Here is a 27,042-nt window from a genome sequence, read left to right on the forward strand (position 1 = left end):
CAAACAAATCAGTAACGTTATGCAGAATGTGTGGGTTGTTTTAATGTATTTAGGAACACACACATATATCACAACAATTAAAGAAAAAAGAGGTCATGAATTGGAAAGCGAGCATGGAGGAGTATATGGGAGGTTTAGAGGGAGGAAAGGGAAGGGAAATTATTTAATGACACCATAATCTCACAAAATAAAAAAAGTGAAAAATTAAAGAATTATAAGGTAAAGAGAGATCAAGGAAGATACCCAACATTAACCTGTGGCCTGCACACTAACACACACACACACCTTCTACACTCACACACACACATTGTGGAAACACACACGTCTTATTGGAGTTGTTATTGGAAACATAGTTTCCCTCGAGAGGGAATTAACGTTTGAAACAGGGAGTGTTCTAATCCATTGGCTTGACTTTTCTTTTCTTTTTTTTTTCTTTCCTGAGACATGATTTCTCTGTGTAGCCTTGGCTGTCCTGGTAATTTTCACCTTTTGGTCTGATCTTTTTTACTTTATTTCAAAAACATCCCATGTTTTGTACAGGAGTCTTGTATACATCTTGTTAAAAATTTCCTTTCTGTTTCTTATATTTAAAAAATGTTACCATGAATGGTATTCTTGCATGTTTTGCTATTTTACAAATGTTTGTAATTGGTATGTAGACATTCAGTTCATTTTTTTGTATTGACTTCGCATCTAGAAACATTGTGAGGACTATTTTACACACACACACACACACACACAATCTATATAAGTGCATGTGTGGCATGTGTGTGCACACTCACGGCCTGAAGGCTATGACTCATGTCTGGAGGTCAGAGAACAACTTGTAAGAATTGGTTCTCTCTTTACACCACATGGGTTCTGGTGAAGTTAGTTCATCAGGCTTGACAACAAATTCCTTTACCTGTCCAGCCATCCTGCCTGCCCTTGTGAAGCTCCTCCATGTTAGAAAAATCATCTACGCTTCCCATATATTTTGATGTGGATTAGAATACAACCCCTCCATCCAGGTCTAGTAAGGTGAGCATCCAAACTGCCTAGGCTCCCACAAAGCCAGTACGTGCAGTAGGATCAAAAACCCATTGCCATTGTTCTTGAGTTCTCAGTAGTCCTCATTGTCCGCTATGTTCAGCGAGTCCGGTTTTATCCCATGCTTTTTCAGACCCAGGCCAGCTGGCCTTGGTGAGTTCCCAATAGAACATCCCCATTGTCTCAGTGTGTGGGTGCCCCCCTGGCAGTCCTGAGATCCTTGCTCGTGTTCTTGCTCCTTCTGCTCCTGATTTGGACCTTGGGATTTCAGTCTGGTGCTCCAATGTGGGTCTCTGTCTCTGTCTCCTTTCATCGCCTGATGAAGGTTAATATTCAGGAGGATGCCTATATGTTTTTCTTTGGGTTCACCGTCTTATTTAGCTTCTCTAGGATCACGAATTATAGGCTCAATGTCCTTTATTTATGACTAGAAACCAAATATGAGTGAGTACATCCCATGTTCCTCTTTTTGGGTCTGGCTTACCTCACTCAGGATAGTGTTTTCTATTTCCGTCCATTTGCATGCAAAATTCGAGAAGTCATTGTTTTTTACTGCTGAGTAGTACTCTAATAAAAACGATTCTCACGTATTGTTTTTCTTTCTTTTAGTGTGTATGTATGTGTGCAAGTATAGGTGTTCAGGCGCAAACACATGTGCACAGCTGGAGACCAAAGGAAGACATGGGATGTCCTGTTCTGTTGCTCTCCATCTTAGTCCATGAGACATGGTCTCTCAATAAACCCGAGCTAGCTGGTGGCCAGCTACCTCTTCCTATCTCCATGCCTCACAATGCTGGAGTTATCAGTGCTTATGGCCATGTCCTGCTCTTTTCCTTTTTCTCTTTTTAACATAGGGGATGGGGATACAAACTCGGGTCCTCAGGTTTGTACAGCAAGCCCTCTTTCCCACCGAGAAGTCTCCCCAGCCTCCTTTATGTCTTTATTGCTTTTTCTTGTCTAACCCCACAGATGCTGCTGAGTAGACCTTGAGAATCCTTGTTCTGTTCAGAACCTCAGAGGGAACATTTTCGAAGTTTCTCCTTTGAATTCATTGTTAAGTATGTCACTGTAGATGCTGTTAGCAGATAATTGTTGCATCGTCTTTTTCCTAATTTCCAAGATTTTGCATACTAAACAGATGTTGAATTTTAGCAAGTGTCATTTTTTTCTACATATATTGAGCTGACTACTTACGCTCTTAGACTCTCCATCGGTTATGTCCTGATAAACCCCTTGTAACACAAATGGGAAATAACACAAGTACAAAATGTGTTTGGTACACTGAGCCTACTGAGAATTGTGGCTCAACAGCATAGTATCTTGAGGGTTGTCAGCTGCTCCCTGGTGAGTGAGAACTGAGGCTCACAGCTGCTCCAGACTCTCCAGCGTTTTGCTGATTACCGCTAATCCAGCAAAGGTCAAAATTCAACATTAAAAGTACAGCTTCTGCTAGCTATGTGTTGCTTTTACACCGTCCAACAGCTGAGAAGCCAGGAGTTCAGGGATATATGTTTTCTTGCTGCTGCTCCGTTAAGTGGAAGCTGACCCTGATTCCCAAGAACAGGACGCGTATATAGCATGCACCCTAGCATCCTGGAAGGAGTCAGATTTGTGCGTTTTTCCTTTGCATGTTTCTGGAGTTGGCTTATATACTTTGCTCAGCAGTTGACACCTATGTTTGCGTGTAAAGCTGGCCAAGAGTTTTTTCCTTACTGGCTTGCAGCTAGTTTTACAAAGCAAAAGAGGCAGTGCACCCACTTTTTCTACTTTCTGGAAGATTTTGTACAAGATTGCACATTAAATCTTTAAACGTTTAATAATGACTGTTTGAACTTAGCACTGGCTGACAAGTTTATTTTAAATTAAAAAATTTCAGATTTTCCAGTTTTTTCTTGTGCTAATCTTGGTAAGTGATGTTTCCTTGAGGGTCAATTTTCATCTACACTTTGAAGTTTATTGTCAAATTCTTTTCTGATTTCCTCCCCATGTTTTGCAAATGTCTCCAGCAAAGGACTGTTATCACTTTCCCCTGCTGATAGTAATATCTGGTATTTCCCTTTTGTGGTCTTGCTCCATCTCAACTGATTTTTAGCCTGTATTGATCATTACATTTGTTTATCTTATTTATTTACTTATTTATGAGGGACACACCAGGCACATAGGTGAAGGTCAGAGCACACCTTGCAGGATTTGGTTCTCCTATTCTACTCCGTGGGTCTAGGGGATTGGACCAAGGCTGCGAGAGTCGGCAGCAAGTGCTTTGACTCACTGAACCATCTCACCAGCCCCTTTATCATTTATTGAAAAGAACTAAAATTTGACTTTACAATCCTATTGCCTTTTTTTCTTTCAGTATTGTTGCTAAAATTCTTTCCCTCAGGGAGACCTAAATGCTGTCCATTCCTCCTCCGAAGATCCCAGCTACTGACCAAGCTGCACCACCGTCCATCCTGGGGAACCAATGGGTTTATTAGGTTTCCTTACAGAGAATGGGTGACGTGGTACAGGCAGGAGCATGGGCGGCCTTGGAGCAGCCACTGGAAGGTCTGCGTCCAGAATGGACAACGACTGTGTGGTTGGAGTTGCCACACTCCTCACCAAGTCCTTCTTAGACCATTGAATTCCAGCCCCTCCCTGAGGCCATGTGCAATCAGGGCAGAACTACATACAACTGGCTGAGAGGAGTGGCTGGGCACTCGGGTGAGGCCCCATGATCCTCCCCACCCTCCTTCTATGGAGGAGCGTCAACAGTCAGTGACATTTGCAAGCAGACACAGCTGAGTTCACAAAGGGGTGGTTGTTGGCCTTGGAGGACAGTTCTGTGCAGCGTTTGTTTCTTTTTCTCTTTTTGAGTTTACCCCATATTTGGACAAGACTAGTTTGCTGTTATTTTTTCCTAAACTCTTCTAGAGCTATAAAAGTGTGAAGTCCACCCATTGTATCCGTCTCTTCTTTGTGTTTTCCGTCATTCTGTTTCCCTGCTTTGCTCTAGGTGGTTTTGGTTCCCTAGTTCTCTTTCTACCTATTTTGAATCTGTTATTGAACCTACCTGTTGAGCACTTCATTTTGGCTCTTGGGACTTTAACTGTTAGGATTTGAGAATTGTTATTCCTGCTGTTGTGTGCTGGGGCCTCCTGCACACCGCGCCAAGGCTCTGCCCAGAGCTGCGTTCCCTGCTCTGGGTCTGGAACTTCTATCTGGCTCCTTTAATTTACAGTTGTTTCCTCTCCGTTCATGAGTCACCATTTTCCTGAACTTTGTAAGCGTCTGGTCTCATAAATGGCTGTGAGGGGCAGTATGACTTTTGTAGTACTTATTCACACTTCTTTTATGACATTCCTTATTTTCTTATTTCGGTATTTTTTTTTTTCTCCTTTCTAGACAGCAGTTCAAGGTTCAACAGAAAGATAAGTTCTCTGTCTGGTCCATCTTTGTATTTGTCAAAGTTCTACCAAGCTTATATGAAATATAAATGACAGATTTTACTTCTATGCCCCCTCTTCTCCTGGGACGTCGGTTCTTTATGTGGCTCTGACTGGCCTGGAACTCTCTGTGTAGACCGGCTGGTGCTCTGCTCACGGAGATCTGCTTGTCTCTGCTGGGATTAAACGCATGCTTCACCACACTGGGTCTCACTTACTCTTTGTCTCCCGAGTTCAAGTCATTGGGGTGTCCATACGGTTCTCTAAAATAGAACACAGCTAGTCGCAGGGACTTTCCACTTGCTGTCCTCGGGTCTGGAACACGCCTCCGGGTACGGATGCCACCTGCTTTGGTCTTCCCTCTCGCCTTCAACCCTCTGACTGCTGTAGAACAGCAGTGGTCCCTTTCCCCTCCGCAACTTCCTGCCTTCTCACCGTTAGATGACAGGATATTGCCAGGGCTTCTGTGTGAATATTATCTGTCTTTGCTGCTAGGTTGTAATCTCCTCACTGAGATAAAGTATCCTGACTTCTTTTCACCAGAAAGTCTTCTTCCTTCACTTTGATCAGCTCCTAGAACACAACAGCCACCCAAGAAAGATCTCCCGAATCAGGTTTTGGATAGTTACTTTATGTAAAATCACTTTTTCCTTCAGACATTTAAAAACTTTAATAGACAATTGTCTCTGTAAGTGAACCGAGGCTCAGAGAGGCTATTTAACACACCCAAGGCAACACATAAATGATTGAGGTGGGATTTGAACTCAGTTCTGAAGCTTCTGCAGCTATCCAGGCTGTCCTTGAATACCTGGCAAATGCCTGTTGGAACATGCGTGTAAAATTAAGAGAGGCAGGTTGGGGTTTCCAACAACCTTGGGGAAGAAAAGAGAACCATGGAATTGTGAGCCCAGGCCCCTTCCTCTGCAGTCTGCGGCCCTTTGCGAAGCCCCTTGTACAGTCAGCTCCACCCAAGAGGCCCCACCCGGCTCCTCACTCAGTCTTTTGTTAGCTTGGTGGGTTCAAACAGCAGTGTCAGCAGAACAGTGACCAGCTATGTGAAGCAATGCGTAAGACAAACAGAGAAGGCCGCTCTCGAGTGACGCAAGATCACACAGATGTCAGGCACACCGTGCTTCTGCGTCCGCCCATTCGCGTTATTCGGTTTTCAAACATTTCTGATAAGCCAAACAGATGGACAGCTTCCCTTGGGGCCTCTCTACGAGAATTGATAAGGCATCTGCTGCCTTAGGTTTTCTGACTGGCTTCTATTGCTCTGGGGCAAAGGCAGAAGCTGCAGAACCAATGCAGGGGCTGAAGAGCTCCCAAGAGCACCCGGGGAAGACGGGCACAATCAAGAGGTCTTTGTGTGCCAGGATCCTGTTCTGCTGGCTTGGGGGAGGGGGCTAGCATACTCTTTCCCGACCTTCTCTGAAGCTTTAAGGATGCTTCATTTAAGAACAAAGAGGAGGAAAACAGAGACCTCTGAGGAGCAGGATCAGTACCCCCTGTACACAGCTCATGTCCCTGTGATCATTTGGTGGCAAAGAGGGCTTTTTTGGATGGGATGAGCAGAGAGGAGCCCAGCTTTGGGGTGAAGTAGACTGTTGGACATTGGTTAGAAGTTGGATCATAGCTGAATGGCCCAATGATAGTTATTTGATTAGTCTCAGATTTCTCCTGTGTCAAATGCTAATTACTAAGTATCCCACAGTTCTGCTGTGAAGAGCACATGCAGCCACGAACCAGCAGAACATGGCAGGCACGTCGTGGGATGCTAGCCAGTCGGTAATACCTCTTCCTGGGTGTGGAAACCAGATGGTCTGTGCCTTTTGCCACAGCTTCTTAATCTGTGGGTCGTGGCACCATATAAAGTTGTGCAACTGAATGCGAAGGTCATAAATTTGCGACAGTAAAAGGGTTTCGAATGCACGGTGACCAAAATTTACTGCAGCGTTAGATGTGCAGCACATCTGGGCTGTGCCTTGTAGCGCTCGCACACCTGGGCTGTGCCTTGTAGCGCTCACCCATGTGGCATCTGGTGACTTCTCTGCAGTCTTGGTTGCAACCCCCAAGTGAGTGTTTGGAGCTGATGTGAACCACATCATGCCAATTAGTGCTGCCTGACTACCTCAGCTCAGATTCATGAGCACTCTCTGTTACAAATTGTGGTGTTCTTTAAATCTTTTCCTAGTCATTCCTCCTCATGCACATATCAAATGAGCTTGTCTTCGGATTGGATTGTATATGAACATTGATCTTTAAATTTTCTGTTTGAGATGCTTTCTTTCATTCCATGAAAAAAAACCATGAAGTAAATTTTGGCTCAAGAATAAGATAGAACCCCCTAAGTTTCTGATGTGACCCAGAACAGGCTTCTGTTATTTTGTAGTATGTATTTATGTGAAACAACATTTTTAGTATTGATGATAATAAGATAAAAAAAATTGATCAACTCTAAAAAAATGCTAACATCCTGCGGTACCAAATATTCATCTACAGTTTAATTTTTGTATAGAACAGGCACGATCATCTCATTAGCATACACATTTGCATTCACTTAGTAATGGTAGTTACATGCATACCAAAGTTTTTTTTTAAACTTTGTAATGTCTTATCAGTAACTTTTGTTTTATATTTCAATTTTATATATCTGTATGTCGTATATAAAGTTGAGACACGGGGAAATTGTTTAAGAGGCCATACTCTATGGGACAGGCTACAAATTATCTGTATTCCCTTTCTTTGTTCATCTTTTCTGAGTGTCGATAACTGTCTTCTGTCTATGGAAAAGGAGACCTCACAATTTGTTCTTCCAAGAACTACCCAGGTTGTTCATTAAAAATTTATCTTTCTGCTTGGTGGTGGTGGTACATACTCTTAATCCCAGCACTCAGGAGGCAGAGGCTCTGTGAATTCTCTGAGAGACCACTGAGAGTTTGAGGCCAGCCTGGTCTCCAGAGTGAGTTTCAGGACAGCCAGGGCCACACAGAGTAACCCTATCTTAAAAAATAAAAATAAACAAAATCTTTCCAAGTACTATTTCCAAGATTTTCAATTTTAGAAGATGGCGGTAAAGCCCAGAAACTTGCGGGTTTTCCTCCCTAAAAATACCCTTATTGTAGACTGAACACTGTGTCTGCAGTTCACAGATCCATATATTGCAATCCTAACTCCCAATGTGATGATGACAGGGAGATGGAGCCTTTGGGAGGTGATTAGATCGTGAGGGTAGATAGAACCTTTATAAATTGTGATTAGTGTCCTTAGACAAGAATCCTGGTAGAAGCCCAGGTGGATGACGAGGCACAATGTACCCCTTCCCCTCTCAGGCCACTCTGACTTATAGAAACTCTGCTCTAGGATTTGGGGAATGCTCACAATGCCTGGTTGACTCAAATGCAAAATATTCTTATAAAGACCAAAAATACCAATGCGTGCTCCTCAGCCTCCTTTGGATGTGCAATTTGCATAGCTATAGCACCTTTTCATCAAGGGCAAATGAGACCCAAATGAATTTTTACCGTGACCCAGAAAGAATATCTTCTGGTGGTAAGAGAGAAGAACCAGAGTGCCATAGGGAAATTCATGCCAGCCACAAGACACCTGGCGTTTGGCTTCTGTTCCATAGCCACACAACTGTGGAATGTCATTTCGAATCTCTAGATCTGTTCTTTTTACTCCGCAAAATGCCTTGCTTTGTCCGCGTCTCAGGGATACCATGCTTACACAAAATAAACAGCCTTCTGAAACGGGCAAACTTCATGATAAGGACGGACAACTTAGATTGATAGTTACTGAAAAGAACAGATAGTAAAGGCCAGCCACCTCCTGTATAAGTTGGGACCTAGCCAAGAAAGCCGGAAAGAGAGGATTCGAGTGCTTCCAACAGGGACTCTAATGTAAGGGATGACACACACCGACATGGGAAGGACGTCGAAAGCCAAGCGGGGGATGAGGAACCTCAAAAGGTAACATCAGTAGAAAGACAACAGAATCTGCAGGCTGCTAAGAAAAAGACAGTAGTAAATGTTATTAGTGTTCTCTATGGGCAGTTGTGGAGGGAGCTGGATCCAAAGAAAAAGCCTCTACAGAGCATCGCACTTCTGTAGGACCCTGTCTCTTCATAGACAGCTTGGCTGCTAAACAGAGGCTGGCTCCCTTTCTCTTTCCATTTCTCCCTCCCCTGCAAGGGTATACTACCCCGTAAGTGAACAGTTAGAAAAAACAAGAAGTCCAACATACGACCTCCATATACAGAAGCCACTAGCACGGCTTCCTCTAGAACTCTCCATTGACTGGCACTTCCGGTTCCTTCTGTTCCTGTGTTGTCAGGCATACTCTTGTGCTTAGAGACCATTTCTAAAGAACTGAAGAGAGAGAATGGGATCCTAATGTCATGGGCAGGTGAATACATACAGGGTAGAGATCCTAGCTATGAATATTATTAATTATTAATTATATTATTAATTATTTAGCTGCTATTTGCCCAGGTGAGGGCTCAGGCAAAACTTGGCTAATTTCCCTGCAAATACCCCTTTGCCTCTGCAGACAAAGAAAAATAGTGTAGACCAAGGGTTCGGACAAAACCTTGGTTTGGTGCCATTTCTTTTCTCAGGAATTGTGGTCATTGTGGAGAGAGAGACCCAGACCGCCGCAATCTAGCCCGTAGACTTTCTGTTTGTTGCTTTTTGGACTCATTACTAAGTGTCGATGAGCTAAGCTAAGGTGTAGCATGGAGTGTGGTACCTGTGGTGGTTGATACGGTCGACACCACAGCATCTAGAGTCACCTGGGAACAAGCTCTAGGCTTGCCTGTGAGGGGCTGTCTACACAAGGTTAGTCTCTAGGCAGATTACCTGTGAGGGTGGGAAGACCCACCTTGAACATATCTGATGCTGTTCCATGGGCTGATGTCCCAAACTGCATAAAAAGTAGAATGCTAGTTGAGCCCAGTGTTCACTGTCCTCTGCTTCCTGACTGTCCATGTAGTATAAGCGACTGCCTCATTCCCTGCCTTCCATGCCAAGACGGACGGCCCTCTGAATGTGAGTCTTCTCCCTGAAATTGCTTCTGACAGGGTATCTTATCACAGCAGTGAGAAAAGTAACTCACCCCTTTGTTAGGTTTAAGCTAAACTCCACTACAAAGTCTAGGAGTTGGCATGCGTCCAGGAGGAGGGTCAGGTGTGTGTGTGTGATTTGGCCTTCTTTGGTTTTAGATCTACTTCCTACCCTTTCTCTCCATGGGGGCATCCTTTTCCTTGAACACCCCCAAGACATCATTGTCAGAGAATCAGAAGTTGTTTTTGTCTATCACTTTCTAAATCAGCATGGCTAATGAGGTTCGGCTCTCTCTCCCTCTGGGTTTGACGCCCGAGCTTGCACTTGGGGCTCTTTATCTAGTAAGCGCTGAGTAACCAGGGAGCGTATGAGACTTGCCTAGTTTCATAATCCAGCCTGCAATCTGAGGTCAGGATAGATGATTACATAGTGTGTGACTCAAAGACCACAGGCCCTGGCATCTGGCACGGTGTGCTCACGAAAGGGCTGTGTTCCTTGGATACCTTCTCAGACTCAAGAGTCAAACTCTCTCAAGGTGAGTTCAGGAATTCTGCTTCCCCCTTTCCCATAAACGTAGTCTTGTGGAAACTATCAAAGGGGAAGTGACAACAGAGCCACCATGTCCGTTCTCTTGGGGAGGTCTCTTTAAGAAGCTTCCAGGTGTCCCCTTTCCTAGCTGTGGAATGATGACTACCTCTGTGCTGTCACACTGTGAGCCTGTGACAAAGTTCCCCAGGGCTTGTATCTGTTGGCAAACTTCTCTGGGTCATAGGTGTATGTATTCTTCTCATTATTAGATATTGACAAGTCACTCTCCAAATTGTCTGTAAGAATCTGCTCTTCAGCACCATTGGGGAGTGAGAATGTCTTCTTCAACACCTCCTGGCTGATGTCTGTTCTCATCGGATTTCACAACTGTGTCAGTTGGAAGAACACCTGCAGCCTCTCTTGGGTTATTTTATGCTACTCTGATGATCAGTGAGATTAAGTAGCTTTTTAAAATTGTTTAACGATGCTCATTCCTTTTCGTTTCTCCTGAGATAGGGTCTCACCTATCCCCGGCTAGCCTTAAACTTGATACGCAGGTAGAAATGAACTTGACCTTCTGATCTTTCTGTCTCCTGAGTGCTGGCATTGCAGGTGTGTGCCATCATGCCTGGTTTATGATGTTCACTGTTAAGTCTTTGAAAATGCACTTGAAGCAATGCTTCCACATTGTAAGATTGCATTTTTCTTTTTAAAGGAAGCTTACCTCAGTAAAGCAACTTTCATTTGAATGTAAAAGAGTAAATTGTTGAACGCTTGTACTTTATGCATTTGGCCCTCTCCAAAATGGCTGCTCAGTGTTGGAAGGCACAAGGTACTCTGCAAGCCAGATAGGCAGGGGGCAAGTCCCTTAGCCCTGGAGATGGCCGACCACATCTAGAGGTCAGGGTCATTCATCCAACCTAATTGTTCTTCCTACTGTGGAGTCCGAAGATCGAACGGTTCGCTTTTTCTATGTAGCTGCCATCAGCCTTGCTTTTCCAAGTTTGTGACCAGAATCTTTGCTTAACCTCCAGTCTTGAGCTCTCCAGGGAACAGTAGGATCTTCCATTAGAAACACAAACACGAGTGGGGGAGGCACAGAGAGGTGCAAAGGCAGTAGACAATACCATCATCAGACAAGTGAAATGGAGATGGGCAGAGCCTGCCCATCCTCCCTAGACTGCCTTCCCTGGAGGACTGGCCCCACTTAAGGGAATCACTTCCCATCCGCACCCATTTTTCTCTGAATTCTCTCATCTAGTTCTCGTGTGCTCATCTTCCCTTTTACAAAAGAACTTGTCTTTTGTCTCCAATCAGCGTCGGGTTGCTACCAGTTAAAGCCAATACCAGGCAAGGTCTCCCTCCCCTCCTTCTTTCATTCCTTTTTCTCTCTTTTCTACTTGTTCTCTCCTTCACCATCTTATCTCCCCTTGCTGGGGATAAAAGGTAGGGCCTCTTGTATGATAATTTATTCTGAGTCATTTAATTTACCCCTCAGGCCCAGGTTGGCTGTTGATAGAAGCTGTTTTTTCCTTATCTGGTCCTGATGTGATCTTAGGGGAGTGCAGTTTTTCAAAGCCCTTCTCCTTTCCTTTGCTTCTTGTCCATTCTCACCCACCATTTCCCACGACTGGCTTTCTCTTCAGTCTAGAACAGTGGTGGGAAAGCCAGTGGTAGAGACCCAAGAGCCAAGAGCAGTGATCAGTCAAGCTGCAGAGACTGAGGGCTTCTGGGATTGGGGGTGGGGTTCTGCTTCACAGGACCAGCATTGGGCAAGTTAGAGTTCAGTGCTCAGAGATAGTCTGTGGCCAGTCATTTACCCTACAGAAACCCATTCACACTATTGGGTCTTTAAAAAATACTTTTGATTAGCATATATTAACTATCCATAATGGGTTTCATTATGATATTTTCATACATGTATATAATGTATTCTTCACAAATTCATCCTCCATTACCCTCTTTTGTATCCCACTCACTCCTGATCCCCTTATATGTTTATGTCTCTGTGTGTGTGCGCACACACACACACATGTGTCCCATTAGATGTTTACAGGTATATGGATGAGAATATATATGAACATTTTGCCAGTGGTTACACCACGGAAGAAAAGGTGCCTCTCTTCCCGAACAACCATGACCTGTAGATCTTGGGGAAGGGTTGTGAGTCCCTCCTCCCAGCTACCGTTAACTGTAAATCTCAGACTTTGGGAGCCTCTCCCTGCTCTGTGACAGAATGTGAGATGCCCAATCTTGTGCAGGTGACCGCAGGTACTGAGTTCAAGAGTCTAGTGGTTGTGTTGTGATTGGAAGACAGCACTTCGCAGCACCCTTCTCTTCCCTGTGATTTCTTACCTTCTTTCCCCTCCTTCCACCATGTTCTCCATGCTTTGGAAAGGGTCAGATAGAAGTCTCACTCATGGCTGAGTATTCAACAGTAGCTTATTCTTGTTCTTATCATTGTGACCAGTACGGTTCTCTGTAGTAGCTGCCCCTGCTGCAGACAGAAGCCTCTGATCAAAGCTGGCAGCAGCACTGGCCTGTGGGCATGGGCACAGCTATTTAGAAGGCTGCTGGGTGGGCACGCCATGTTCATGTGGAAAAACAGCAGCAGTAGCTGCCCTGTTGGGGCCTGTGGTTCTCCAGTCTCAGCGTTTTGACTGGGTTCACAGTAACCAGACGCAGGTATCTTCCTATGGAGCTGGTTTCAGATCCGACCAGAAAGTCCTTAACAGACTTGCTACCATAGAGAAGAACAACTAATTGTTGATAACTTTTTTTGTTTCTCCAGCAGCCTGAATATCACCTGCTTTCACTGTGAGGACTAACCATCAGTTAAGGAGTTCAATGCCAGCTTGATATTTCTATACCCTGCAACCAAAGAGTGGGGTGTTTCCAGTAACAGTCTTACTCCGTAGTTCTGGTGGACAGCCAAGAGCATTGGCTGTAGCCGGTATTAGTCTGGGGAGTCCAGCAGCCTCTATGATCAACAGGTTGCTGTAATGAACACCATGATCCAAAGCAGTTTAGGGAGGAGGGTTTATTTCAGCTTATAGGTTATAGTCTCTCATCGAGGGAAGCCAGAACAGGAAGTCATGACATGAGCCTGGAGGCAGGGACGGAAGCAGAGGCCGTAGAGGACACTGCTTACAGGCTTGCTCTCAGGCTCATCTGCAGTCACCTAGGGGATGACACCACCCACAGTGGGCTGGGCCCTCCTTCATCAATTAGCAACCAAGGAACAGCCCCACAGACGTGTCCACAGGCTTACCTGATGGAAACAGTTCTTCAGCCAAGCGTCCTCATTCCAGGTGTGTCAAGTTGGCCATGAAGATTGGCCATCATAGGGAGGTAGCCCACTCCTGGTTCTAGAATTTTCATTAGATAACCAATGACTTCTGGGAGCAGCTTTATTCATTTACATAGAGTACCTCTATTCAAATACACTTTTAAAAAATGTTTTTTGAAATATTTAGTGTGTGTGTGTGTGTGTGTGTGTTTGTGTATGTGTGTGTTGTACTTGTGGAGTCAGGTGAAGGTGTTGGATTCCATGGAACTGCAGTTGCAAGCAGTTGTGAGCTGCCTGGTGAGTGTTAGGAACCGAACTCTGGTCTTCTACAAGAACAGCAAGTGTTCTTCACTACTGAGCCCCTCTCTAAATTGTTCAAAATCAGCTGATCCAGTATCAGGTTTCTGCATGGCTTTTCCATATATTCTCAGTTTCAGTTAAGCCTCTCCTCTTATTCCTTCCTACTTCATCTCATTGCCTCTTCTCCTCGCTTCAACCTTTCCACCACCACTGGGGCCTTTTGCCATAAGAAATTATTTAACCAAGCTAAGGTTCTCTGTGGCTGATGGTCTAAGTCAGTCATAACAAATATTTATTGAGGTCCTCTTGTTCTGTGCTGCGTCGTGTGGGTGAGGCTAAGAATCACACAGAGAAAGTTCTGTTCATTCCCACTGTCACGTATCAGGGTTTTAAAGGAATAAGATAAACAACTAAACGTTGTTTCCTGTACACAAACTTGCACGGAACAGGCTATGCCCGAGCTGGAAGAACAGTCGTTAAAGGAGAGAGGAGAGTGAGATTGCCCACAGGTCGCGGCTGCCCAGACGAAGCACTGAATTTAGGGACAGAGAGTTTCTCTGTCCTCGTCCAGACTTGTATCTAAGTGGATTCTGCCCCTGCCTCCTTTGTTAGCACTATTTAGAGCATGGCTTGGCAAACATTTGCTGGATAGAGACAAGAGAAATATTCTCTGCTCCCCAGACTGGACAGTGTCTGTCCGGAACTCTGCTCTTATGGTGTAAAGTGCCCACAGAGAACCTCAATCCCACAATGCTTTTGCGTCTGTATAACTTAAGGTACAGATGCTGGAATTTGAATTTTGTATGATTTTTCACATTTACTAATATTATTCTTGTGATTTTTTTCAGTCACTTAAGTTGTAAAATATATTCTAGGTTAACAGCTGTAGAAAGTCTATATTTGGGCAAAGGGCTATAGTTTGTGGATCTCTGATTTAGAGCTATAAGTCTTACTGCAGTGAACCCCTTTGAGCATGCAGGGAAGGTTGCCCACTCATTCACCAACTACAGATGTTTTTAGGTTTCCTGGGCTCCAGGGCTTCTGCAGTCACTGTAGTTGCTGCTCTGCCCCACACAAAGGCCTGTCCTGGGGAGCTTCAACATCCTACGTTAAATTACCAAGCAACAGGAGTCCCAAATTTTTAGTTCACAAATAGGCACTACAGGGAATTTGGGCTGGGGAGCAGGTGCTACCCATCGGCTTGGGAAGTCAGGGGAGGTATGATTGAGGGTGGCAAAAGGGGGCATGGATGCCAGGAACAGGGCTTGAGGAAAGCTGAGACAAAGGGGGCATGGATGCGCGGGACATGAGAGGGTGGGCTCGGGCAGAGCTGAGACAAACGAGGTAGAGAGAACTGTAAGGCGGAAGACTCTGGGCGGAAAAGGAGTCACGTGGGCATGGGTCCTCTGACCCAGGCTGAAGGAGAGGGCAAGAGAGGGGTCTCCTGTGTCCCGATCAGGCCTTGTCTTCTTTACTGGAAGCGAGAAAACAAAACAGGAAGAAAGCTTGCTCAGTTTAGTGGCTCACTGAGAAGGGCCTTGCTATAAAGTGCCTGCTCCCCACCTTCAGGAGCCACCTGCTGAAGGAGTGACAGCCAGATAGGAGCTACCCATGGGCGGGGTTTGTGCACAAATCTCCCAGAGGTTGGATCGTCTCTTCCACATCCTGGTCATTGTCCTTCACTGCCCCCCGCCGCGTCCCCCCACCCCTCGGCCAAACACTAGGAACCAGTTCTTGCAGGACCCACATCCTTTGCATCCTTCCCAGTAACCTCCGCCATTCGGCACTGTGCAAACCTTCTGGGCCTCACCCTGCCCTCAAGGGCTGTGATCCCCAGGGCTGTGCCTGAGATCCTCCTGGTCTTGCAAAGAGAACCAGGTCTGAGTCAGGTTCTCTAACCCAGTGGCCACCTGTGCTCCTGGGGAGCTTCGGGGAGGCTGGGAAACTTTCAGAGCGCAGTTAATCACTAACTAGCTGGAGATAAGGAAAAGAGAATGAAACAATTGAGAAAATGCCCAACCCAGAGCTTAGTGAGGCTCTGCCCACACATGCCAGGAACTGGCATGCCAGGAAAAGCCCCAGGATCAAACTGAGGTTGTTCGCTGGAGAGCGGGCATGCCAGTCCCTGGGGGCTGCAGAACCCTGATTGACAGGCTGAGGGCAGCCAATGACCTTCTTCTGCTAGGACCTTTTGGCTTCAGCTAAGACTCAAACCCAAGGACAAACAGGGCCAGCTATTCCTGCTGCTCCGTGCAGGGCTTGAAAAACCTGGATAGATCAGACATCTGCCTGCCCTTACTAGGTTCATGCTGAAAAAGAAAGTCAGACTGAATACCTGTGTGTAGTCTAGGCCAGAATGGTAGGAAAACAGACAGGCTGAGGTCAAAGGGAGTGGCCAGCGCCTCCTGAGAGGTCAGGAGAGGGGGCACCACAGCTCATATCCTGGCTGTTAATGGAGGGTTTGCCAGTGTCAGACAAGCCTAGGTGCTTCCTTTCTGTTATCCCCAACTTTGTAACTGACCTGTGTTCAAGGGATTAACCCTGCTTTACAACTGGAGAATCCAGTGACTTGTTTCAGGTCACCTTGCTGCTGAATCCCAGAGCTGGCACCCCAGCTCTCGTTCTTCTGACCTCAAAACCACAGAACTGTCCCGCGAACTGCCCCTTTCCCATGGCCAGTGTCCAAAATGCTTGCACGGGAGTGTTTTGCTTTCAACTAGAGACTTGAATTCTGGAGAAAAACAAAAGCCTAGACTTCTATCCAAGTGCTGACAGCCATTCATGCCTTGCTATGAATGACAGCCTCCCAAGGGATGTCGATGAGTGACCTGGGAAACAGAGGGTGCCGGAAGCACAGAGACAAGTGCCCTCAGAGACGGTGACCCCAGCACACGTCCAACTTCTGCCTGGGTTTACCGTAACGTTTTACCAATCTGATAGCCTCAAGGGGCTTTCAAGTTTTCTCTGTGAGCTCACTGATAAGTGTCCCTACCTTCTTGTTGATGCTATCAGCTGGGCTCAGTACAGTTACTTCATCAATTTTTATTACCGTCTGTCTTTTCAGAATATTGTAGATAAAAACTGTCCCCACCCGCCAGCTCAGAAGGGATTTGAGGGGAAGAGTACCCAAGTGCCTGCCAACTGGAAGAGCTCATGATGGGAGGCCAAGTGAGCTGGCATGGCCTGGGGTTCCTTTCTCTGTTCCTTCCACAGCAGTTGCTGCGAAGCGGCCTCTGCAAGCTGACCATGCTCAGAGCCATTTTGGTCTCATGATCAGTGGGAAGGTGGAAGTGTTTCTGAGTGCTCACTATGCGCCAAATGAGACCAGACAAAGTACTTAACTGTGTAGGAACTTATTTGAACCTGCCCAGAACCTTGCACACCCAAGTTTAATCAATGGGCTCTGGCCTACATGGCAGGAAAAAAAGAGTTCTTGAATCCATACATACAGACTCCCCAGAGAGCTTTGCACTACGCAGGAATGCCCCAGGACCAGCATCTTGGGTATAACATAAGAAGCTGATCATAAGTAGGGCCCTAACCATCTCCCAACCACCTTCAATCTGCATCTTTGACAAGATCCCAGGTGACTGGCAAGCACTTTGCAATTTGAGAAACACCACCCTCCTTACACAACCCAGGTTTAGTGCTGGTGGCTTCCTAAACTATTGTATTCAACCAATTGGCTAAATAATGAGCAGCTACTGACGTTGGGTCAGACAACTGGTGTAGGTCAAGGGCCAGACATCCTTACGGGAACTTGTGACTCTGCACTTCATAGGAGAGTGTGGGGATGGGACCCAGGTGGTGAGAGTCAGGAAACTTGAATCCAACCCCTGGCAATGTCACTCACTGGCTTTTTCTGAGTTCTGTGTTCTCATTTGTGGAACCACGTAGGTCTTGCACCTAGCATACTGTGCACTTCACAAACACAGGGCAGGGATCTGGCAGACTCTGGGGAGGGGGATCTGTTGGAGAAAGAAACCCCAAATTAGTGATCTTCCTGGTCATCTTGCATAAAGAGACAGCCCACCCCAGATGAAGGAAAGCAGTATGCTAGGGTGGCAAGACAAGAGTGAGGGCTGCTTTGTGTCCCAGAAATGTAGGGTCTTCGGACACTTCCTCACCATGACAGTGGCCTAGATCACCTCTCTCAAACTTATTTACTTGGTGAGCAGCTGCTGCACACCCGTGGGTCACTCAGCAAACTGGCAGGATCTTCAGGGCGGTCCAGCGGCCAGGAATGATTTCACTGTGGGTCTCTGATCTGGGACCCTCACACGTTAAAGGGAAGGAGGTAAATAAGAGCCAGCCATCCAAAATAGCTTTCCCACTCTCTCCCTAATCGCTCACCTCTTTCCTCGTCTGCACACTTCTTTGAGTCGTCCTTAGATGTTGAGGTCGGACCAATCCCCCCTTAAGCACAGCCAGGGTTTCTTTTGCTTATCCCAAGTCAGCCACAACACTGTGCACTTCTGATCTATCCCACGATGGAATCCCTCAGACATCCCGAGGATGCGCAGATACTGTTATCGTCATCTGCATTTATAGCTGGGGCAACTGAGCCACAGGGCAAGGAAGCAGCTTGCCTGAGGCTACTCACCCCTTCCCTCCTGATAGTGAACAGGTTCTGTATTGGACTCAGTTCCAAAGCCCGTGCACTAAACCACTATACTTCCCATCTTATAACCGTGGATTCTAACTTGGTTCAAATAGTAGGCCTGTTGACATGGCGTTTCCAACCTAGATCATTGGCTCCCCCATGCCAGTAAGCAAAACAACCATATTTCCCTAAGGACAAAGCACAGCTTCCCCCACCTTTAGGTGTCTGTCTGTCTTGTGGCGGTCTGAATCAGCAAGGCGGCTGTAGTTTGGTGAGGTTCCCAGGTGTTTTAGAACCTCCGTAGGCTTCATGGCTCTGGGAGCAGCTGAGTTCCATGGAACTGGCCTTTTTGCCTTTTCTTTATACCGAGCTGGCTTCTGGCTTCTGGGAATGCAGGGTCATTATCTTTGAGGGAGCTTCTTGCAGGTGACCTTTGCCCTCTGAGAAAGTGTGGTGATTGAGGTAAGGAAGTGAGTTTGCAGCAGGAGGTCAGGCTTCGGGGCTCAACGTCTCTCATGGAGAACTGACCTGAGGGTGATGGGAATTGGGAGGGTGCTAGAGATGGCCTACTAAAACTTATTAATAACTAAACCTTAAGCAGCAAGTCTGTGGGCTGTCTCATTCTGGTTCTTAATTAATATGTGTGTGTGTTGTGAACATGTTCCTGAGAATATAAGACCATGCCTACAGGTGTGGAGGCCAGAAGCTGACATTGAGTTTCTTCCTCTATTTCTCTCCACCTTATTGTTTGAGATAGAGTCTCTTATTGAACCCAGAGCTCCCTGATTGGCTAGATTAGGCTAGCAAACTTGAAGAATCTACCTGTTCCTGCCTCTCTAGCACTGAGATCATAGGCACAAATGGCTAAAACCTGATGTTTACATGGGTCCTGGAGATCTGAAGTCAAAATCTTGGGCTTCCATGGCTAAGCATGTTATTCACTGAGCCATCTCCCCAGGCCTCAGGTTCTTTAAAGCCCACAAGCAGATGGCTTTAGTATGTCTGGGTCTTCAGATGTAGACTTGCTCTTGGCACCCCCAGCCTGATGATGCTCTCCTGCTCAAGTCTCCCAAAAATCCTTTCCTTTACTTGGTGTATTTACCACTTACTTGATTAATCTCTTAGGTCTTCCTTAAACACGAGTCACTTACTAAGGAAAAAGTTCTGATGCTATGTAGCATTGCAGGGTGACTGTAGCTCACCATACTCTATGTTATAGTTTTTCTTTTTCTTTTCTTTTCTTTTTTCTTCTTTTGGTTTTTTGAGACAGGGTTTCTCTGTAGCTTTGGAGCCTGTCCTGGAACTAGATCTTGGATGAACATGCAACTGTGTTGATGTGGCAATCAAATGATACCATGAGTGGACAAGCCTTTAAAACTAGAGAGCCCTCTGCGCAGGGAAAAGTTGAGTTGGTTGGAAACAGCAGAGATGTCCGGTTGTGACTCAGTGACACTATGTGGCTCCCAGCTGCTGTGTGAGCGCTCCTCCAAAGCCTGGCTCTCCTCCTTGTCTTTGTTTTCTAGCAGAGAACCCATTGCTCCCCTTCTCTCACTGAACCAGCTCCTTGACCAGCTCCTGTACACTACAGAGTGCTGGAAAGGGCGGCCAGTGAGGCTGATGCCATCTTCCCTGTGTTTATTTTTTATTATACTGCTACTAATATTAGTAATAATATTGTCCTTACTAATAATGCAGGGAAACTCCCACTTGTCTGTGACTGGGCCGGTTTAGCCTGGAGGCAGAGGCATGGATTCAATGACCTTTTGATCTTCATCTCAGCCCTTCGGCTCTATTACCACCTTGTAAACCTGAGGGTTTTCTGTTTCTACCCTTAAGGAGTTGTGGTTAGAACTCACCGAAAAGTTCCTCACAGTGCACCTCCCAATGGCCACTGCCTTTCATAACCTGCCTGTCATTCAAGATTTCCCAGGACATGACAGTGAAGCACTGGCCATGAAGATGAAGGCAGCAGGATTTATGTGTCACCCACCAAGCTGGTGAGGCTGTCATTGCACAAGTCTGATATCTGTCATCTACTGAGGAGGTGACATCCATACCATGCCATTCCTTATCATTAAGTACGTGTTTGCAGAGTCTTAGGATGCACCAGCCACTCCACTAGTTTATCCTGAGAGAGAGAAAGACAATGAAAAGCAGTAAGGGTTTAGGAGAGATAGAGTCAAGAAGAATTCAACAAGTCAATGTGTGTGTGTGTGGGGGGGCATATGTGCTAATTGGCGGTAAAATAGTCAATCAGGAAAGGCTCCCAGAGGAAGCTGTGTTTGGGCTGTGAGCTAAGGGATGAGTAGCCATGAGAATGAGGAAGAAGGAGTAAAGAATATATTCTGGACTTTGCAAGAATGTATGACATAGTTTAGAGGAGAATAGCTGGCCCATTCATGGAACTATGTTATTGTGAGATGTGGATTTAGGTTTCAGCAGTGTGTTGGTATTCAACTCTTATATGTCTCATAATATCCAAAGTGATGTGTTTGAAATGGTATTTATAATAATGAGTTGACTAATGACGATCATTCCTAGGTTCCTTTAAGGTACAACACGGACAATGGATAACCCAGGGGCTGGTGAGATGGTTCAGTAAGTAAAAGTGACTGCTACCAAGTCTGGCGACCCAGAGGATGGAAGGAGAGAACTGGTTCACGCAAGTTGTCCTTAGATTTACACACAGACACAGAGGTAGGCACATAATGCTTCCCACAAACAAACAAAATAAAGAAGAATCTATCTAATCATGTGGTTAGAACGCTGCGATTCAGCCCCATTCTGTGCCTCTGAGAATGAGACAGGGCCTGGAAGTTGAGTTAATTGACAATGGCTAATGATTTAGTCAATCATGCTGAGGTAATGAAGCTTCCAGAAAAATCCAACAAGACGAACAAGAAAACATCCATATGCTGAAGGTGGTGTACCCCAATTCCATAGGGCTGGAAGTCTGTGTGCTGGGGACCCTTCCAGACCCTGCCCTACACAGCCCTCATCGCACTAGCTGCATCCTTTCAAATATCTATTATAATAAACTGGTAAATACAGGTGTCTACTCGAGGCCTCTAAGTTGCTCCAGAAAATTAATTACAACCCAAGAAGCAGGTGTTTGGGAGCCCCAGTGTGTATCTGTCCAGAGCAAATATCCTGGAGCTTATAATCCACAGAAGTTTTGTAGAAGTAGGTTCTTAATCTATGAGGTCTGGTGCTATCTCTAGGTGATTAACTATCCAGCTGGGGTCGTCTGCAGCATTGCTTGCTTGGAAATGTGGACACAGTCCCACATGAATTCCATCACAGAAGTAAACTGTGTTATGAGAGTATTGTAGGGCAAATTGAGCCTATCCTATTAGGATCCAGGTACTAAAGGAGGCATTAAGCAAGGTGAGAAAAACTCGGAGAAAAGACTGGGGAAGTAACTAGATGCCAAAATTATGCCATAGAGGCTTGTTTTTTATTCCAAGAGGCAAGGATGCCACTGGTGAGTTTTAAACTAGCAGATTCACATTGGAGGAAGAACTCTGAGCTTCCTTTGATTCCTACCCAGAGCTCTGGGTACATCTGTCTTAAGATGCTCTGGGCAGACATTCATATGACCTGCTATAATGAGAGTGGTCCTGCTACCATACTGGAGTTGAGGCTCAGTTCACAAAGAGCTTAGAGCAGGATGATGTTAAATAACCAGTGCTCAGTCAACAGAGGGAAGAAGGCATCTGTTGGGGTCTGGCTTTCCTGGTTTTCTGATGTTTTAATTGGAGGTTAGGATACCAGGCTTTTTGCTTCCTCAACCCTTTCTATCCCCCCTTCCCTACCATGTCCGTCCCTCTCAGTCTATCCCCCCTTCCCTACCATGTCCGTCCCTCTTAGTGTCTATGCCCCCTTCCCTACCATGTCCGTCCCTCTCAGTCTATCCTCCTTTCCCTACCATGTCCTTCACTTCTGGTCTCTCTGATCTTCCCCCACTCTCTCAGCTTTCTTAGCTACTCTTCGGTTTTCTGGGTTTCACATATCCCGGAGAAGTGCTGATTTTGTTTTTTGGAAACCAATGGGACACTGACCAACTAAACTCCTCTGCTCTCTGTCTTATGCACCTGGTTCTTTACGGCATCAGAAGGTTCGATCATTTGAAGAATGGCTTCCCAATTCAGTGGAGGGAAGCAGGTCCTGAGATGTAGGGAAGGCTTGGCTCTGAGGTTAAATGGAATCTCCATAATTCCAAAGCTGTGACTTAGAAGTAGTTTAATACTTTAAGCACACAGTATTGTGTCCTAAACATTATGTTTTCCGATTTTGTTATTATAAGAAGTTTGTGTTGGGAAGGGTGGCACTTAGAAGAAGGCATGAGGAAGCTGAAGTGTTAGCTTAAAAGAGTGTGTCTCTGTCACTGTCAAGCTGTGACTGGGCCCATACCCTGATCACATGACCTTCCATGTTACTGGATGCAAAGGACCTGGTAACCAAATGGCATTTTCTGGAAAGAGCTCATGGTTGGAGCTGTGTGCTGGTGAGTGGGTGAACTCTTGTGATGGAGAGAGGAGGGAGGGGACTGTGCAGCCTCTGGAACCTTCAGAGAATTGTCACCTTGGTTAAATTTTCTGTTAATGTGACAAAACCCTGTGGAGCAGAGGGTGTGTTTCACTTAATTGCCTACACTCCACCATGGAAGGGAACCAGGGCAGGACCTGGAGGCAGGACCTGGAGGCAGGAGCAATGAGGAGGCCGTGGAGGATGCTGCTGAGTGGCTTGCTCCTCTTGGCTTGCTCAACCTGCTTTCTTGTAGAACCCAGGATTACTTGCCCTCAATCGTCAATTTAAAAAACAAAATGCCCCACAGACTTGTCTAAAGGCCAGTTTGATGGAGATCTTTTCTCAACTGAAGTTCCCTCTGCTCTGCTCATACAATCCCGATTTTGTTGACAAAAAAAAAAACAAACAAAACAAAAAACCCCAAAACCAAAACAACACAAAACAACTAAACAAAACACCCACTAACCAGAGCAGTTTCTATATCACAGTGATTGACAATACGGCTGCCACTCCTTCTCGAGGGACCCCGCTGGGAGTTGGTTCTAAATCCCACTGATCTCATTTTAAAATATTCTCAAAATGGACCAGAGAGGTGGCTCAGCACTTAAAAGCACAGGCTGCTCTCACAGAGAACCCGAGTTCCTTTCCCATCTCCTACACAGAACAGATTACATCCGCCTGTAACTCTAGCTTGAGGGGATCAGATTCCCACTTCTGGACTCTTTGGGCCCCTGCACTCACAGATGCACCTCCCCACACATGAACCCATAATTCAAAATAAACTAAATCTTTAAAGTTTTACAGGGCTGGAGAGGTGGCTCAGAGTACGTGAGGCTCTTACAGAGGATCAGAATTTGGCTCCTGGCATACACATCAGGCTGCTCACAACTGCTCATAACTTGGGCTCTTGGGGATCAGATGTCTTCTTTTGGACCCTATCGGCATCTGCACACACAAGTACATATATGCTGTGCACATGTGCCAATTATTATACACAAATGTTATTTATTTGTATAAATAATAGCTCTAAATTTATCATCTATCTATCTATCTATCTATCTATCTATCTATCTATCTATCTATCTATCTATCTATCTATCATCTATCATCTATCTATCCTTTATCATCTATCTATCTATCTATCTATCTATCTATCTATCTATCTATCTATCTATCTATCTATCTATCTATCTATCTGTCAATCATCTATCTATCCTCTATCATCCATCTATCTATCTATCTGTCTGTCTGTCTGTCTATCTATCTATCTATCTATCTATCTATCTATCTATCTATCTATCTATCTATCTATCTATCTATCTGTCAATCATCTATCTATCCTCTATCATCTATCTATCTATCTATCTATCTATCTATCTATCTATCTATCTATCTATCTCTCCATTTATTATCTATCTATCATCTATCTATCTATCTATCTATCTATCTATCTATCTATCTCCCAGAAGCAAGGTCAACAGTCAAGTTTGCCTTCCTCTGAGAACATAGATATCATTGGAAATTGTTTAGGAGCTTCAGAAAGTGGAGGTTTAACTTAGAGTATAGCAATAGTAAATGAAACAACTGACAATGGTACCCTTTACATCTGTCATCCAACTTTGTCTCCTTAGTAACTCTATCAGCTTAGTAGTGCTAAGATCTTCAGTTAGAAAAAAATGGGTTTAGGAGAGGAGAATGTAGTTCACTTAGGAAAGTGTTTGCTGAGCATGCCCTGGATTTGATCCCCAGCCTCAAATAAATCAGCCATGATGGTATATGCCCGTAATCCCAGTACTCAGAAGGTAGAGGTAGGAGGATCAGAGGTTCAAGGTCATTCTTGGCTCTATAGAGTTTAAAGCCTGCCTGGGACAAGCAAAAAACTGTTATCAATGATAAATAGGAATAAATTTAAAAAGAAATAAGCTTAAAAACTCAGTGAATCCAATTGTGTCATTTGGCCAATGTTGTATTGTCACAGATGACTAATCTGGGTACAAAGCTGCCTATCTGATTTTATACCAAAATGCTTCCTGAAGCATGACAGGGATTGGCTGGACATAGAGGCTGCTGCCACAATGACTGGATACACAAGAATGAAAGTGTTTCATTTTTTTATCCTGGTGAAAACACGAGCCCTTTTCAACCTCCCACAGGACAGTGGGGCAAGTCAGGACTTCCAGTGCTTACCCGCACTGCAGATTTGTGCATATTTGACAAGTCTCACCCTCAACCTCACATTCTCCCCTCGCTTTTGGAGAACACAGGGCAAGTGAGGGCCAGATAGGGACTTAGAAGGATGACTGGAAGAGTAACAAGGAGATCTTGCAAGGTGGTAGAATACCTGAGTGACTTTTTTCTTTTTGTTATTTGCTTGTTTTTAAAACAAACTCTACTTGGGTCCGCAGTACCTGGTGGAAACTCTGGACCTCCTGAAGTCTTTGAGGTTGTGATTTATGACCCTGTAAACTAGACCGCCCTTGGCCTTCGTGTTGCTGCTCCAGCTTGTAATTATCTTGGCCACAAGTGGCTGCCCGGCTTTGTTCTGCAGTTAGATACTCCTTTTTTAGTCCCTCTGTGCTCCTGAGTCATTCTCAAGCTCCAGTGTGCACATTCAGCCTGGTGAGTCACTTGCCATCACTCGGGAGGGCGGTGTGGGGCAGGGAGGAGGAGAGGGTGCTCCTGAGGATAACCCCCTCTCTTTTACCCACGCTCTTGAAAAGAAGGGCCTTGAGGGATGAGCAGCAGAGGATGGGAGCTAGGCTCACCATTGTGGGCAGTCTTATTCAGAGCGTTGCCTGTGAGAGAGAGAGAGCACACCAATGACAGACAGGCTTTCAGGTCAGACGATCTGTGCTCTAGACCTTGCTTTACAGCCTTGGCCCAATTTCCCACTTTTCTGTGACTGGGTTTTCTGAGGTATAAAATAGAGATAAAAGTAGTCACCATGTGCCAGGGACATCTCAGTCAGTGTGGTACTTGCCTTGGAAGAGTGAAGACCCGAATCTTAATCCCTAGAACCAACCAACTGTAAACATCTGGGTATGATGGCAAATGCCTGTAATTCCAGTGTTGGGAGATGGAGATGGATTCTGGAAAGCTCAGGGGCCAGCTTTCCCTGAATGTGATGGTGGAGTTCCAGGCCAGCAAGAGATACTTCTCTAACAAATAGGTGGGAAGTACCTGGGGATGGGCACCAGAGGTTGTCCTCTGACATCTAAACCTGGTATGCATGTCCGTGCCTGTACACACATATATATACACACGCACAACACGTACATGGCTCTACACACACACACACAATGAAAAATATAACCACCTCATTAAAGGGATTTTGGGCTATTAAGTGGTACCAGAGGTGATGATGACAGCGATATGATGGAACCAACTTATATTCATTTTAAAGATGGTTGAATTGAGTCTCAAATTGTCCAAAGTAACGTAACTAGTAAAGAGTGGGGTCAGATAAGAACTCCAGTGTTTCCGAGGCAGGAACCTTTCCCGCTGTAATTAGTCTGTGTTTGTTGTGGGCTGACAAACAAGCTGTCTCTGCTACAGGGGTAATATCACCCAAGTGGGTTCTTGGGTTTTCTCCTCAGTGTGAAGCTGGAAAGCAATGTAATAAGATTATGTAAATATTAGTTCAGGGTTCTGGGAAAACCAGCAGGGCTTCAGGGTAAGCCGTCTCCCAGCAAGCAAAGGCTTGCCTGCTAATTCTCTGGCCTTCTAAGACTGATCAGGTTGCCCAGTGTGGAGGCAATGCCAGTTTCCTTCTGTTTGGAGGCGAGAATGGCTGTCCACTCCCCCTGAGGCTAGGGGAGAGCACATTCCTTGGGCTTGGCTAGAGGGTCTCAGGAGAGGGGCCCCCAAGTCAGCCTAAACTGGTTCCCGTCTGTCCTTCCCAGAAGTGTGACCTTGGGAAAGTCACCTGATTTTTCTCAGCTTCAGTGTTCTCATTCTTAAAATGTGGGATTATGATGGTACTTTCTGGAGCCCTTTTGAGGATTAGGTGGTAAACTAATAAAACAGCGTCCAAACCAGTACACAGTGGGTACTTGACCAAAAAAAAATACAGCTGGGTAAAGGGGGGTTTGGTGGCCCGGATGCTGTAAGTGTGATGCTTCTTTCCTGGGACTTATTGACCACCCAAAGACTGATGGTTGCTCAGCCAGCACTAACCAACAGTCAGGGTTTCTGATTCAGCAGGGAGCTCTTCCTTTCCACACAGCTCTCAGGGTATCACCCACAGGTACTCATGAAGGAGTTCATGGTGCATGCAGAGCC

The sequence above is a fragment of the Chionomys nivalis genome, chromosome 9 (assembly GCF_950005125.1).
Source record: "Chionomys nivalis chromosome 9, mChiNiv1.1, whole genome shotgun sequence".
In the NCBI taxonomy this organism is placed as follows: Eukaryota; Metazoa; Chordata; class Mammalia; order Rodentia; family Cricetidae; genus Chionomys; species Chionomys nivalis.